The sequence below is a fragment of the Emys orbicularis genome, chromosome 1 (genome assembly GCF_028017835.1).
Source record: "Emys orbicularis isolate rEmyOrb1 chromosome 1, rEmyOrb1.hap1, whole genome shotgun sequence".
Taxonomy (NCBI): Eukaryota; Metazoa; Chordata; order Testudines; family Emydidae; genus Emys; species Emys orbicularis.
In genome coordinates this window covers 68,215,527-68,229,688 of record NC_088683.1, presented here as the reverse complement: position 1 = coordinate 68,229,688, position 14,162 = coordinate 68,215,527, and positions in this window count along the sequence as shown.

The following is a 14,162-nucleotide window of genomic DNA, read 5'->3' as shown; positions in this document are numbered from 1 at the left end:
TTCTCACCACAGGACCTTCCTCCTGGTGTCTGATAACGCTTGTGCTCCTCAGTCCTCCAGCAGCACACCCTCTCACTCTCAGCTCCTTGCGCCTCTTGCTCCCAGCTCCTCACACTCGCACCACAAACTGAAGTGAGCTCCTTTTAAAACCCAGGTGCCCTGATTAGCCTGCCTTAATTGATTCTAGCAGCTTCTTCTTAATTGGCTCCAGGTGTCCTAATTAGCCTGCCTGCCTTAACTGGTTCTAGCAGGTTCCTGATTACTCTAGTGCAGCCCCTGCTCTGGTCACTCAGGGAACAGAAAACTACTCATCCAATGACCAGTATATTTGCCCTCTACCAGACTCCTGTACCCCACTGGTCTGGGTCTGTCACAGTACCTTCTTTGCGTTTTGTCAAATCTGCAGTGAAAGTGCTCTTAAAATGAATATGGGCTGGGTCATCATCCGAGACTGCTATAACCTGAAATATATGGCATAATGCAGGTAAAACAGAGCCGAGGACATACAATTCTCCCCCAAGGCATTCTGTCTGAAATGTAATTAACGCATTTTTTTTTTTAATGAGCATCATCAGAATGGAAACATGTCCTCTGGAATGGTGGCCGAAGCATGAAGAGGCATACTAATGTTTAGCATATCTGGCACGCAAATACCTTGCCTGTTCTCACTTTCTGGTGACATTGTAAATAAGAAGAGGACAGCATTATCTCCCTTAAATGTAAACTAACTTGTTTGTCTTAGCGATTGGCTGAACAAGAAGTAGGACTGAGTGGACTTGTAGGCTCTGAAGTTTTACATTGTTTTGTTTTTGCATGCAGTCCTGTAACAACAACAAAAAATCTACATTTGTAAGTTGTACTTTCACAATAAAGAGGTTGTACTACAGTACTTGTATGAGGTGAATTGAAAAATACTATTTCTTTTGTTTATCATTTTTACAGTGCAAATATTTGCAAGCAAAAATAATATACACTTTGATTTCAATTACAATACAGAATACAATATATATGAAAATGTAGAAAAACATCCAAAATATTTAATAAATTTCAATTGGTATTCTATTATTTAACAATGTAATTAAAACTGTGATTAATCATGATTAAATTTTTTTAGTTAATCGTGTGAATTAATTATGATTATCGACAGCCCTAGTTATTATTAACATAGATTTCTGTAGCACCTGAAATGAATCAAGTTGCAGGGCATCCAGCTGTGCTTATGGAAACTGAATACATTGCAAAAGATGAGACATTATCTGCAGTGCAATACAGCATCTGGGTTGCTGTACAACTACCACTATTACCACTTACAAGTGCAATCTGTTGAAAAACAAGATGAAGCAGCAATTTCTTTCATTGCAAAATGCATGTTATTGTGCCTAGAAGAATGCGACATAACTGAAAATTATCTGAATTTTTGCAATTACATAGTGGAAAAATATACAAATATTGGAACAATTCTCCTTTAACTTGTTCTGCATTCACATTGTGAGCTGAGTTTGAAAACGTACAAAAAAGTAATCTCCATAAAATATGTGAAGTCTACACATGCAAATGTGCATGGTTTGGCACCGATCATGGACCATCCTCAAGCCACTCTGCATCACTGCAGAGGCAGGAAACAGCCCTAAACCCTGTGGATCCAGCCCTTGGAGGATTTCTCCTGTGTGCAAAGATTCTTCTGTGTTGAAAAGCCACCTATGCACTCCCTCCCTATAGCTGGAACAGGGGGCACAATCGGTCAAAGGGGTCATGGCTGGAGCTGTCCTGCACTCCCGCAATCCCTAGCTGCCGTAATAGCCTCTGGGGAAAATTGTCAGCTAGTGCAGATTAGAGTAACCTTCCAGCTTCTCTAACCAGTATTGGGGAATGGACCAGCTCAGAGCAGCCCCAGACATAAAAAGCATCAAGTGCACCTGAGCGACCATGGAGGATGTGGCCTTGTGTCAGCACTTCCTTCTGTTTTTTCCATTTAATTTTTTTTGTTAGCTAGATTTTGTCAGATCCACATATTAGATAAAATAAAAACTAAGAGGAATTTTGATTTTATGGGGCTACTACTCCATCACTGGGCTCTGGTGACTCCACAGACTCCTTTGCTGTTATTGTTTATGAGAGCACAACAGCACTGTGACAGAATTAGAGCTTTGTTATAGCTGCCAATAATTTATTTTCTCTCTCTGTTACTAACACTGTGGAGTAACTGAAGGAGGAGGATGCAGTCAAACTGTTCAGTGAAAGGACCCTAGTACATAGTGGCACTATACAAATAAATAATCAATGCACAGTAATAAAACCATGAAGGGTCCTCAGGTACTTTACTCCACAAACAGTGTGATTGTACAGCACCTCGCACAATAGGGTCCTTGTCTATTTTTAAATCAAGATTGGATGTTTTTCTAAAAGATATGCTCTAATCTAGTTCAAAGAGGAATTAATTCAGGGAAGTTCTCTGGCCTGTGTTATACAGGAGATCAGACTAGATAATCACGATGGTGCCTCTGACTTTATAACCTTTGAGAATCTATGAGTCAAGACGGGCCCCTAGGCACTACTGCAATACAAATAATACATAAAAATAATAGATTGTGACTTGGTCTGCATGCGTATAGAGGGGAGCAAGGGGAAGTCGGAGCCAGCTTAGGCCGACACACAGCCTTCTTGAACCTTGGGGCCAGGCACACAGGAGTAAGAGAACCTGCATATTTGTCGTCACCCCGGAGTATGTAGGTAGTTAGTAGAAGGGAATTGCTTGAGTTTTGGGTCCTCCTCCAACACACTAGCAAATGCAGCTGAGCTTGGTATGAGGGGTGTCCATAATTTGCTGTTGGTATAAGATAGCAGCAAATTACTACCCCCTCACAGCGAGGGGAAAGCAGAAAGGGAATTGTATCTCAGAGGGATGTCTCTGAAGTACAATGGTCCCGGGGCTATTCCTTGTGGGGGTGTAATTTACACACCACCCTTTGCTCAAAGCTAGGCCTAAAGGCACAAACTAGCTTCTATAGAGCTGGTCAACTGATTGGTAATTAATCATTTATTCTTTACAATTCAGTCAACTCTAACTGAGGAATTGGATCCATCTTTATCTCTCTATATCAATATACCTAAAGCAATTATAGGGCTCTCTCTTAACTGCACGAGCACTACAAATAGAACCAACAGAAATAAGAGGGAGTGAGATGGATTTTCTTCCTTCTTCCCTCATCAATAGAATTTTTTGTAAATTTTCTGAAGGGCAGGGGCTTGCCAGATGTCACTGAGGGTGGAATCTGAAGACTAAGGGTATGCCTACACTTCGAGCTGGGGGTGTGATTCCAAGCTTGAGGAGACATACTTGTTCTTGCTCTCATTGAGCTAACATGCTAAAAATAGTAATGTGGCTGTGGTCGCCCGGGCAGCGGCTCAGGTTAGCCACTCAACTACGTGTAGGATCTGGGCGGATTTGTATTCGGGGTGGCTAGCCCCTCCCATGGTTCCCTGCTGCCCAGGCTATCATGGCAACACTACTATTTTTAGTGCGCTAACTTGACTAGAGCTAGCTCAAGTAAGTCTCCTCAAGCTCAGAATTACACCCCCAGCTCCAAGTGTAGACATACCCAAAGAGTCACACAGGGGTAACTCTGGGTGCAATTAGCAGTGATGGTAGACAAAAAGGAAAGAACAGCTTCACTGTCAGATCCCAAACTGAGTTTACAGGGCTGGCAGTCAGAAACAATACCATTTTACCTGTACACAGAGTGCATGGAAATCATTGTGAGACAATCAAAATGGAACATCAGGGTGGCAACCCTATGATCACTTACCAAAATAAAATGGCATTTTAACATCAGATTGCATGGTGGCATTTTCCTAAGAGCAATGCGATATATACACTATTCAGACAGCACTTGCAGAATAAATAACATTTTATTTTCATGTTCTTGCCATCATTAATTATATTTAGCAAAGAGAGAAAATTGCATATCTGGAAAGGAAAGTTTCACCAAATGTAGGTTTCCACTGGCCCCTGGGAGACCAATTAACTTACAGTAGCTGGTGTGACAGACCCAGACCAGTGGGGTACAGGAGTCTGGTAGAGGGCAAATATACTGGTCACTGGATGAGTAGTTTTCTGTTCCCTGAGTGACCAGACCTATTGGGATCCAGGAAGTGGGCGGGCGAAGCCCGCCCACTGCTAAAGGATCCCCCCCAGCCTAAGGGGGGGTCCACAGGACCTGGAGACCAAAAAATTACGGGGGACAACTAATAAAAGAACAGGGACAGGAGTGAGGTCAAAGGGTCAAACGAAGCGAACCAGATGGGGACACCGAGCAGAGAACTCCGGACAGCGCCCACTGCTCCTCGAAGGCATCAAGGGAGCCAGTGGACACCGCCCAGAGGAACTCTGCCCGGATACGTGAAAGAACGGAGGACCTGAAATACGCCCCACAGTCACAGGAACCTCCATCGGCCAACCTCCTCACTCTGGTTTTATAGATGGCCAGTTTCGCTAGGGCCAGAAGGAGGTTGACCAGAAGGTCCCGCGACTTTGTGGGGCGACGGATAGGGAGTGCATAAATAAAAAGGTGAGGAGAAAAGTGCAACCAAAATCTTAACAAAATATCCGTGAGGAGCCGGAATAGGGGCTGCAGCCTGGCGCACTCCAGGTAAACATGCGCCAGGGTCTCCCTCACGCCGCAAAAGGGGCAGGTGTCTGGGATAGGGGTAAACCGCGCCAAGTACACGCCCGTGCTCACGGCTCCGTGAAGGAGCCGCCAACTGATGTCCCTGGTGGGTTTTGGGATCAGAGCAGAATAAAGGCTGGCCCACCGGGGCTCCTCACCCTCCAGAGGTGGCAGAAGGTCCCGCCACTTCGTATCAGGGCGGGACGCGAGGGTGAGGACATGAAGAACATGGAGCACGAGCGTGTATAGATGTTTCCTTGGCGCGGTCCGGAACAGAACCAGCTGCAGATGGTGCAGCCGGCTCATGGCGAATGGACGGGGAGGGGGCTGATTGGGTCCACGGGGCAGGGGCCCGATGAAAAAGTCTGGAGGGCTCGGAGTGGAGGGTGGGCGGGGCGTGCCCTCTCGCAGGACCCGGTCGAGATAGTCCCGAGCAGCGGGCGGCAAAGCGGCCCTCACCTCCTGAAGTACGCGCCGGGGAGTACGAGGTCTGGAGAGCCCCATGCGCTGAGCGAGCGTCAGGGGATCCAGCCAGTCTCCCCGGTCATAGTCCAGGAGGTCTCCGACTTTGGAGACTTCTGCCAGGACCAACCTCTGGCGCACCATGGGGGACTCCGCCACCTGCACACGAAGCTGGGGGTTGTGTAGCAGGGGCTCCGCGAGGAGATCTGCCCCCATGGTGGCCGCTACGGACCTGGTCACTGAAAACAGTTTCCAGGTCCGGAGGAGGTCCTGGTAGAAGACCGGCAGCTCGGAGAGGCCTCGCGGAAGACCTCTCGGATGGAGACAAAGGAGCTGCCGGTCATATCGGAGCCCTCGGAAGCGGCGCAGGAAGGCGTGCGCCAATACGCTCCATGCCGGACTACCTGCACCATAAAGGAGCCTCTGCAGGGCCCGGAGGCGGAAGACGTGGACCTGAGCGTGCCGACACTTCAGGCCCTGCCCTCCCTCCTCCAGGGGTAGATGGAGAACTCCCGCAGAGACCCAGTGCAGTCCTGACCAAAAGAACTCCAGAATCAACGTCCGGAGGGTGGTCAGGAAGCCCGCGGCCGGGACCAGGGTGTTGAGCCGGTACCAGAGCATGGACAGGACTAGTTGATTGAGCACCAGTGCTCTCCCTCGAAGGGAGAGACACCGGAGCAGTCCTGTCCATTTCCAGAGCCGCTCCGACACCCTGCCCTCTAAACCTAGCTAGTTCTCCGGCGGAGACGGATGCGTGGCAGAAAGGTAAACGCCGAGATAGAGCAGCGGACCCGCGCTCCACCGGATGGCCTGAAGCGCGGGTGGGAGGGAGCTCGCCTGCCACCCGTCCCCTACCACCAGGCCAGAGCTCTTGACCCAATTGACCCGGGCGGAGGAGGCCGCCGAATAGATGGTCTGGCAAGCCTCCACCCGCACCAAGTCGCCCGGGTCCTGGACCACGAGGAGCACGTCGTCGGCGTACGCCATCAGGACCAGCCGCAGCTCCGGCTCCCGCAGCACCAACCCTGCCAACCTCCTACAGAGGAGACAGAGGAAGGGCTCGATCGCCAGAGCATACAGCCGGCCCGAGAGGGGACACCCTTGACGTACTCCTCGCCCGAAGCTGACCGGTTCGGTCAGGGTCCAGTTGAGCCTGACCAAACACTCTGCAGAGGCGTACAGCACCTGGAGAAAACCCACAAACTGGGGCCCGAAGCCAAACGCTCGCAGAGTGCCCAGGAGATACCCGTGGTCCACCCTGTCGAACGCCTTCTCCTGATCCAGGGACAGGAGGGCGAACGACAGACCATCCCTACACCCGAGTTCCAAGAGGTCCCGGACCAGATACAAGTTGTCGAAGATGGTGCGGCCCGGGATGGTGTAGGTCTGGTCTGGGTGGATCACGTCCGCCAGCACGGACCCTAGCCGCAGCGAGATGGCCTTCGCTACGATTTTATAGTCCGTGCTGAGGAGCGAGATGGGACGCCAATTCCGTAAATCGCGGAGGTCCCCCTTCTTCGGCAATAAGGCGAGCACGGCTCGCCTGCACGAAAGAGGGAGGACCCCGCCCTGCAAGGACTCGGCCCAGACGGTGACAAGGTCCGGGCCGAGGACGTCCCAAAACACGCGGTAGAACTCCACGGTCAGCCCGTCCATGCCTGGAGATTTATTGGTGGGCATGCGGCGGAGGGCTTCCGAGAACTCGGCCAGAGTGAGAGGTAGCTCCAGCCTGTCTCGGTCGCCCGCGCTGACCGTCGGGAGTTCATCCCAGAGCATTCTGCAAGCGTTAGGATCGGTCGGATCCGGGGAGAAAAGGCCTGCGTAGAAGGCCCTGGCCCTCCCGCACATTTCCGCCGGATCCGTGAGGGGGGTGACGTCCTCTGCTAGAAGGCAGGTGACGTGCTTCTTGGCCCCCCTCTTTTTCTCCAGGGCGTAGAAGAAGCGGGAGCCGCGATCCATCTCCCGAAGGAGGTGGATGCGGGATCGAACAAAGGCACCTCGGGCCCCATGGTCCTCGAGGGTCCGGAGCTCTTCCCACTTCTCCCGGCACGCTCCGCAGAGGGATGGATCACCGGGGCTGGCGGCCAGACGCCTCTCCAGCTCTAAGACCTCCCGTTCCAACTGCCCTATCGCCGCATCCCTCCGTCGGCTGGCGCCCCGCGTGTAGTCACGGCAGAAGAGCCGGGCGCGCACCTTCCCCAGGTTCCACCACCGCCGCGCCGAGGTAAAGGTACGCCGCTGCCCTCGCCAGGCCAGCCAGAACTCCCGGAAGGACGCCACGAAGCCCACATCCTCCAACAAGCTATTATTAAAGTGCCAATAGGCCGGCCCCGGCCTGTCCGCGCAGAGAGAGGCTGTCACGGTGGCTAGATGGTGATCTGAAAAAGGGGCCGGCCGGACGCTGGAGGAGTGGGCCCGGGAAAGATGGAAGCGTGACATATAGATGCGGTCCAACCGGGAGTGGTACGACCGATGGACCTCCACCCAGACAAAAGTGAATGTTGAAACGTCATCCGGGTGGTGGTCGCGCCAGACGTCCAACAGGGAGTGATGTTTGATGATCTCCCGGAGGATATCCGTGGCGGCCGGGTGCTGCTCGGTCCCCGAGCGGTCCCGTTCCTCAAGGGTGGCGTTAAAGTCCCCGCCCAGGACCAGGCACTCGCGAGGATCCAAGGTGCCGAGGAAGGCGGACGCCTGCTGATAAAAACACAACCTCTCCGGGCCCAATGTCGGGGCGTAAACGTTGACGAGATTAACCACAAGCCCCTCCATGCGGACCCGGAGGTGTAGCAGGCGGCCTGGCACAGCCTCGGCGACCCCCAGCACCTCGGGCCGTAGGTCGGGGGAGAACAGGGTCGCCACTCCAGCCGTACGAACTGTGAGGTGGCTAAAATAGACCCTGTCCCCCCACTCCAGCCGCCAGCTAGCTTCAGCGGCCGGATCCGTATGGGTCTCCTGCAGGAAAATCACAGAGTACCCCCCCTCCCGAAGGAAGGAGAGCACCTGGCTCCTGCGGAGACCCATCCTACAGCCTCGGGTGTTTAATGTTGCAAAGATGATCGGTGCCATAAGGAGGGCTGGGGGGGATCCTCGCCGGCAGAGACGCTCACGGCCTCCGTCGGGCCGCGCAACAATCTGTGACCTACCCCGTGGGCGATTAAGGAGTCACGGAAGAGGCGGACCCGTTGGTAGGCCGCAGCGGCCTGCCTCCTGGTCCTCTTACCCTCCCCCATGAGGGCCCTCGCGGCCCGGAAGATCTGATGAAAATCCCCCCATCGCTGGAGTGCAAGCTGTACCTTGTTGCGGGAGCCACGGACGTCCTCAAGGAACTCCTGTAGCTCCTCTCTCAGCGTATGGGGGGGTGGGGTCACTGATCTATGGCTTTCCCCCAGTGGGGCCCCTGTCACAGCCCCGTGGCCCACCGAGACGGGCAAGCAGGGGGCAGACCCTCGACGTGGCGTCCGATGGGCCGACGCCACGTGGCCCGCCTCAGATCCTGTCTCAATGGGGGGCGGCGGAGGGAAAATAGCAGCCCCTGGTGGGTCGGGACAGGGAAAAAACAAAGGCCGCTCCTTGGGGGTCATCCTCTGGGATATAGAAGGAGACAGCCCCAGGGGCGGCAAAAGCATCACGGGAAGTGGAGGGGACAGGGACGGGGTCAGTGTCAGGGGTAGGGCTGGAATCAGGAATAGGGACAGGGGAAGGGGCGATATTGGGATCGGGGGTCCCAGCAGCCAGGCCACTGGGTGGGGGGGGGGGTAACACCCAGCAAATGGGCTCAGGGATTCGCGGGGAGGGAGGTGGGCCCTCGGCGATGCCGGGCTCGTGCTCCAAGGCAGATGGTAAGGCCACGGCATCTGTAGGTGGAAAATCAACGATGGGGCCCCCACCCGGGTAGGAGGTTGGCTGCCCCTCAGCCACGAGGGAGTCCCCTGGCGACTCGGGTCCCGGCTGCGTGGCACTGGCCGTCGCCTCAAGAGGCTCGGCGGCTGCTAGCGGGGTGCCATCTGCGGCCTGGTTGGTGGAAGAGTCCAGGGGCTCCTCAGAGGCGGGAACGGAGGCAGTGGATAAGGGGACGGAACACGGGGAAAGGGGGGCCGAGGCGAGGTCGTTCAAATCGAGACCCACTGGCAGAGGGTCGTCCTCCCCCTGGGTAACCGGGGTCAGACCTAGGGCCTCGATCTCCTCATAAATGGAGGGGAGATCACCTTCCACCACCCCAGGGTTCTCCCCGCCAGCACCCAAAGCGACGCTCGCCTTGGTGCTTGCAGGGGCTTCAGATTGTAAGGGGGCGAGAGGGGTCCCAGCAGGGGCTTCCATAGGAAGGGACTCCGGAGAAGGGGCGATATTACCTTCCAGTGCTGCCACGGCATCCCCAGCCGGCACCATTAAATTGGAATCGGCAGGGGGCAAAGCGGAAGGCTCGGCATCGGTGCCCCCCTTCCTGGTCTTCCGGGGGGCTACCGCATCAGGTGGGAGGAGCGGAGCTCGAGCCTTCCGCTTGCCCCGCTTCCCCTGTACTAAGGACCAGCCCTCCATGGCATCATCCGGGGGTTGGCTAACAGGGTTCGGGTCAGGGAGCAAGGACGAAGGCTCAGGGACTCGGGGAGGCAATGGTGGGGCAGCATGTAGGACGGAGGAGCCACCCTGGGGCATGCTCTTTTCTATGCCCGGCGGTATCCCTACCTCACCCTCCTCCACAGGCCCCGCCAGATCGCAGGCGGCAGAGGCGGGGCCCTCCCGCTCGTCTGGGCACACTAGGGGAGATACCCCTTGGGCCCGAGCGGGAGCGTTGTTGGGCCGGAAAGGAGGAGGGGTGGCTTCGGGCGCCGGGCAGCCAGGGGCGCCGGCGATGACGGGTCCGGCGCCCTGCCGGGGCTCGGGGGTCCCGGATGCCCCTCCGTGCCGGGCCAAGGGGCAGTCCCTCCGGACGTGCCCCATCGCCCGGCAGAGGTAGCACCGGGCCTCCCCCGTTGAATAATGCACCCGGTAGCGGGCCCCCTGGTAGGGGACCAAGAAGGACCCCTCAAGCGCCTCACCGTCACGTGCCGCCGGCGGCAGTTGTAACTGTACCTGCTGGCAGAACGAGAGGACATGACGGAGGGCGGGGTCTTTGCAGCCCAACGGGAGAGGGCTGACCACGGAGATCGGCCTCCCCAGGGTAGAGAGGGCAGGTAACAGGGCGGCATTAGGAAGGAAGGGAGGGACAGAAGTCAGGACCAGTCGGGCGCCCAGGTCTTCTAGCGGCTCCAGGGGGACGAACACGCCCCCCACCACCAGGCCCTTCTCCACCGCCTCCTGGGCGGCGGCCTCCGATGCTAGGAAGAAGACGACCTTCCCATACATCTTGGAGGCCGCCACAATGGCCGTGGGCCCCACCACCCTCGCCAACACCCGCACGTAGGTTTCCACGTGGGGCGAGGCGGGTACCAGGAGGCAACGGACGCCGTGCTTCCTAGTCAAGGTGGGGAAGGGGCCCCGGCCACTATAGATGGTAGCAGAGGCGGTGGTTGATTGAGATGATGATGCAGCCGCAGGCGGGGGGGGCCGCCGCCACCTGGGCGTATGCTCTGGGGGCTGGGGGAGGGACACCCACAGAGCTGGTGGAGGGAACAACAGGGAGGGATGCCGCGGCCGGTTGCGGGGCCGCGGCAGTGGGGGCACCCCCTGCCATGGAGGGTCTGGCTTTTTTAGCAGGGCCTTTACCCTTCTTTGTGCCCTGGCCCTTCCTGCCAGCTGGGGGGGCTCCCCCAGAGTCAGAGGGGGCGAGGGACGTGGCAGCAGCGGAGGTCACCTTGTTACCCGCCGCTGCCGGTGTTCCAGCAGGGGTGGTAGTAGGTGGCTCGGCAGCGGCGGTTGAGGTAGAGGCTAGGGGGGACGATGGTGGGGCGGGTGGAGGAGGGGCAGCAGGGTTTGCCCGAGGGGTCTCACTCTCCTCGTCCCCTGCCATAATGAGGACGGGGGGAGAGCAAACACTGGAGTGGGGGTAGGGAAGGGGGAAGCAGGTCGACCACTCCTCCCCGCTAGGCTGTAGGCAGGGGAGGAGGGCGCCAAAAAAAAAAAAAAAAGGGGGGGGGTGGATGGGGGGACTATCAAGGGCTAGGGGTCAGTCACCGACTCAGGGAAGGTTTCCGGCTCCTCTTGTTGCACCAAGGAAGGGAGGATATAACAGCATTGGGGGGTGCAGTGAGACAGAATCAAACTAAAACGGGGAGGGGTACAAGCGCATGGGAGGGGACATGGGCACACGAGGGGAGGGGCTAATCAGGGCAAGGGGATGCAGGGAGAAGGGAACAACCAGGCTGGGAATGGGGCAGAGGAACCACGGGGCTAGCTTCAGAGGCTGGGGCGGGTCAAACAAAGAAAGGCTGCAGAAGGAAAGGGCGGGGCAGACAAACAAACTGGAGCTAGTGAGGGGCTGGGGCAAGGGAGAGGGGCAAAAGGCTGCAAGGCGCAAATGGGTAGGTAGCAGGGGTAAAGCTGGGGGCTTGCTACAGGGGGGAGAGGGTCAGTCCAAAGGAGGGGGGGCACATGCACCCACGTGCGCTTGTAGCAAAAAGGAAAGGCAGTTTAGGCTGGCTGCTGTATCAGGCCCAATGGTGGCAACAGGGCGTGGCAAGCCTAGGTGAGCAGCTGAGTCCCAGAGGCAGGAGCTCAAGGCAGATGGTGAGTAGCCGGTGGGGGTGGTGGAGGGGGCAACGATGATGGTGGTGGTGGGGATCGGGGGGGGGGGACACAGATGGACCAGGGGGCAGGCTCCACGCCACACCCCCTGTGTCCCCACAAACACAGTCTAGATCCCCACCACAAGAGCACAGTTCAAAAGTTACTCAGTCCGGGAGGGCCCCCTCCACGGTGGTCTGTAGAATTCCTACGCGCTCCCCCACTGGCAGATGGTCCTCTTCTTCTCCTCAGGGCTCCAGCAGCTCCCCAGCAGCAAATGCAGCAGCTCCAGGTGGCAGTCTGGTGGCCAGCAGGAAGGACCCTTCTCAGGTGGAGGTGGTGGTGGTATCCCCAGCAGCAGGAGCAATGGCTGGGGTCTCTCCCTCCCCTCCTCTGGGGAGTGGGCCAGCAGGCCCCCCCCAAGGGGCTGTAGCTGGAGCAGCAGCAACCAAGGGTGTGGGTGGGTCTAGCAGCCAGCCAGCCAGCAAGCAAGCAGGTAGCAGAGAAAGAGGAGGAGCAGCCCCCTACCTCTCTCCCTCCCTCCAGGCCAGAGGGCTACAGGAAAGTGATCTATTAGTCCCAGGTCAGACAGGGTTTCTGTTCCCTGGGTGACCAGAGCAGGGGCTGCACTAGAGTAATCAGGAACCTGCTAGAACCAGTTAAGGCAGGCAGGCTAATTAGGACACCTGGAGCCAATTAAGAAGAAGCTTCTAGAATCAATTAAGGCAGGCTAATCAGGGCATCTGGGTTTTAAAAAGGAGCTCACCCCAGTTTGTGGTGGGAGTGTGAAGAGCTGGGAGTAAGAGGTGTAAGGAGCTGAGAGGGTATGCTGCTGGAGGACTGAAGAGCACCAGCGTTATCAGACACCAGGAGGAAGGTCCTGTGGTGAGAATAAGGAAGGTGTTTGGAGGAGGCCATGGGGCAGTAGCCCAGGGAGTTGTAGCTGTCATGCAGCTGTTACAGGAGGCACTATAGACAGCTGCAGTCCACAGGGCCCTGGGCTGGAACCTGGAGTAGAGGGCAGGCCCGGGTTCCTCCCAATTGACCTGGACTGTGGGTTCTTCCAGAGGGGAAGGTCTCTGGGCTGTTCCCCAACCCACATGGTGAATCTCTGAGGCAAGAAAATCTGCCAATAAGCGCAGGACCCACCAAGATAGAGGAGGAACTTTGTCACACTGGACATTACAGCAGTATCAGGGGACAGACTTCTGTGGTTTTGTTGTGTATACATTTTCAAATTAGAAAGTAACACTTGTCACATAGGAGGTTCATCCTCCTGCAGAGATCATCCAAGGAGTATTTAGGTCAACATATCCCAGTTAGGTTCAGATTGAGATTGTGCCATAAAGTCACAACCCTGGGGAGGGTGACACCAGTAGGAAAAACAAGAGATACTAGGTAGAATTTTCAATAGAGCCTAAGAGACTTAGGAGCACAAGTCACATTGGCTTTCACTGAGTCTTGTGCTTCTAAGTAGGGCTAGTCAAAAATTTCCTGTCAAACTTTTTTTTATTACAGAAAGTTGGGTTTTTTCCCTAATGAAAACCAGGCCAGAGAGCTCGCTGATACAGAGGGCAGAGTCTTAGGAGAGCAGACAACTGTAAACGGTAATACAAGGCACAAAGCCGTGAAGAATTTCACCCCAAGTATTTAAGTGGTTTGAAAATGTAAAATGCTAAGTATGGGTATTACTTATTATTAAATGTATTATATATTATTATTGTTGTTTATTTATAAGTATTATTTATTATTCAATGTCCATGTTGTTCTCATGAATGTTGATGTGAATCTCAGTACAAAGGCATGGCTTAAGGACAGAATAAGTCTTAAGCGCACATAATACAGTATTTTGCTGTTGGAACTTACATTTGCTATTGAAAATGTTGTTGGTTTTTCCAAGTTCTTTGCATATGCACCATTTGGTTATAAGAATGTCAGAACGGCCATACTGGACCAGACCAATGGTCCATCTAGTCCTGTATCCTGACTTCTGACAGTTGCTTCAGAGGGAATGAACAGAAGAGGGCAATTATTGAGTGATCCATGCTCTGTCATCCAGTCTCAGCTTCTTGCAGTCAGAGGTTTAGGGACACCCAGAGCACGGGGTTGTGTCCCTGATCATCTTGGCTAATAGCCACTGAGGACCTATCCTCCATAAACTTATCTAATTTTTTTATATCCAGTTATTCTTTTGGCCTTCACACATCCCCTGGCAATGAGTTCCACAAGTTGACTGTGCATTGTGTGAAGAAGTATTTCCTTATGTTTGTTTTAAACCTGCTGCCTATGAAATTCATTGGGTGATCCCTGGTTCTTGTATTATGTGAAGGGGTAAAGTACACTTTTTTTATTCACTTTCTCCACACCATT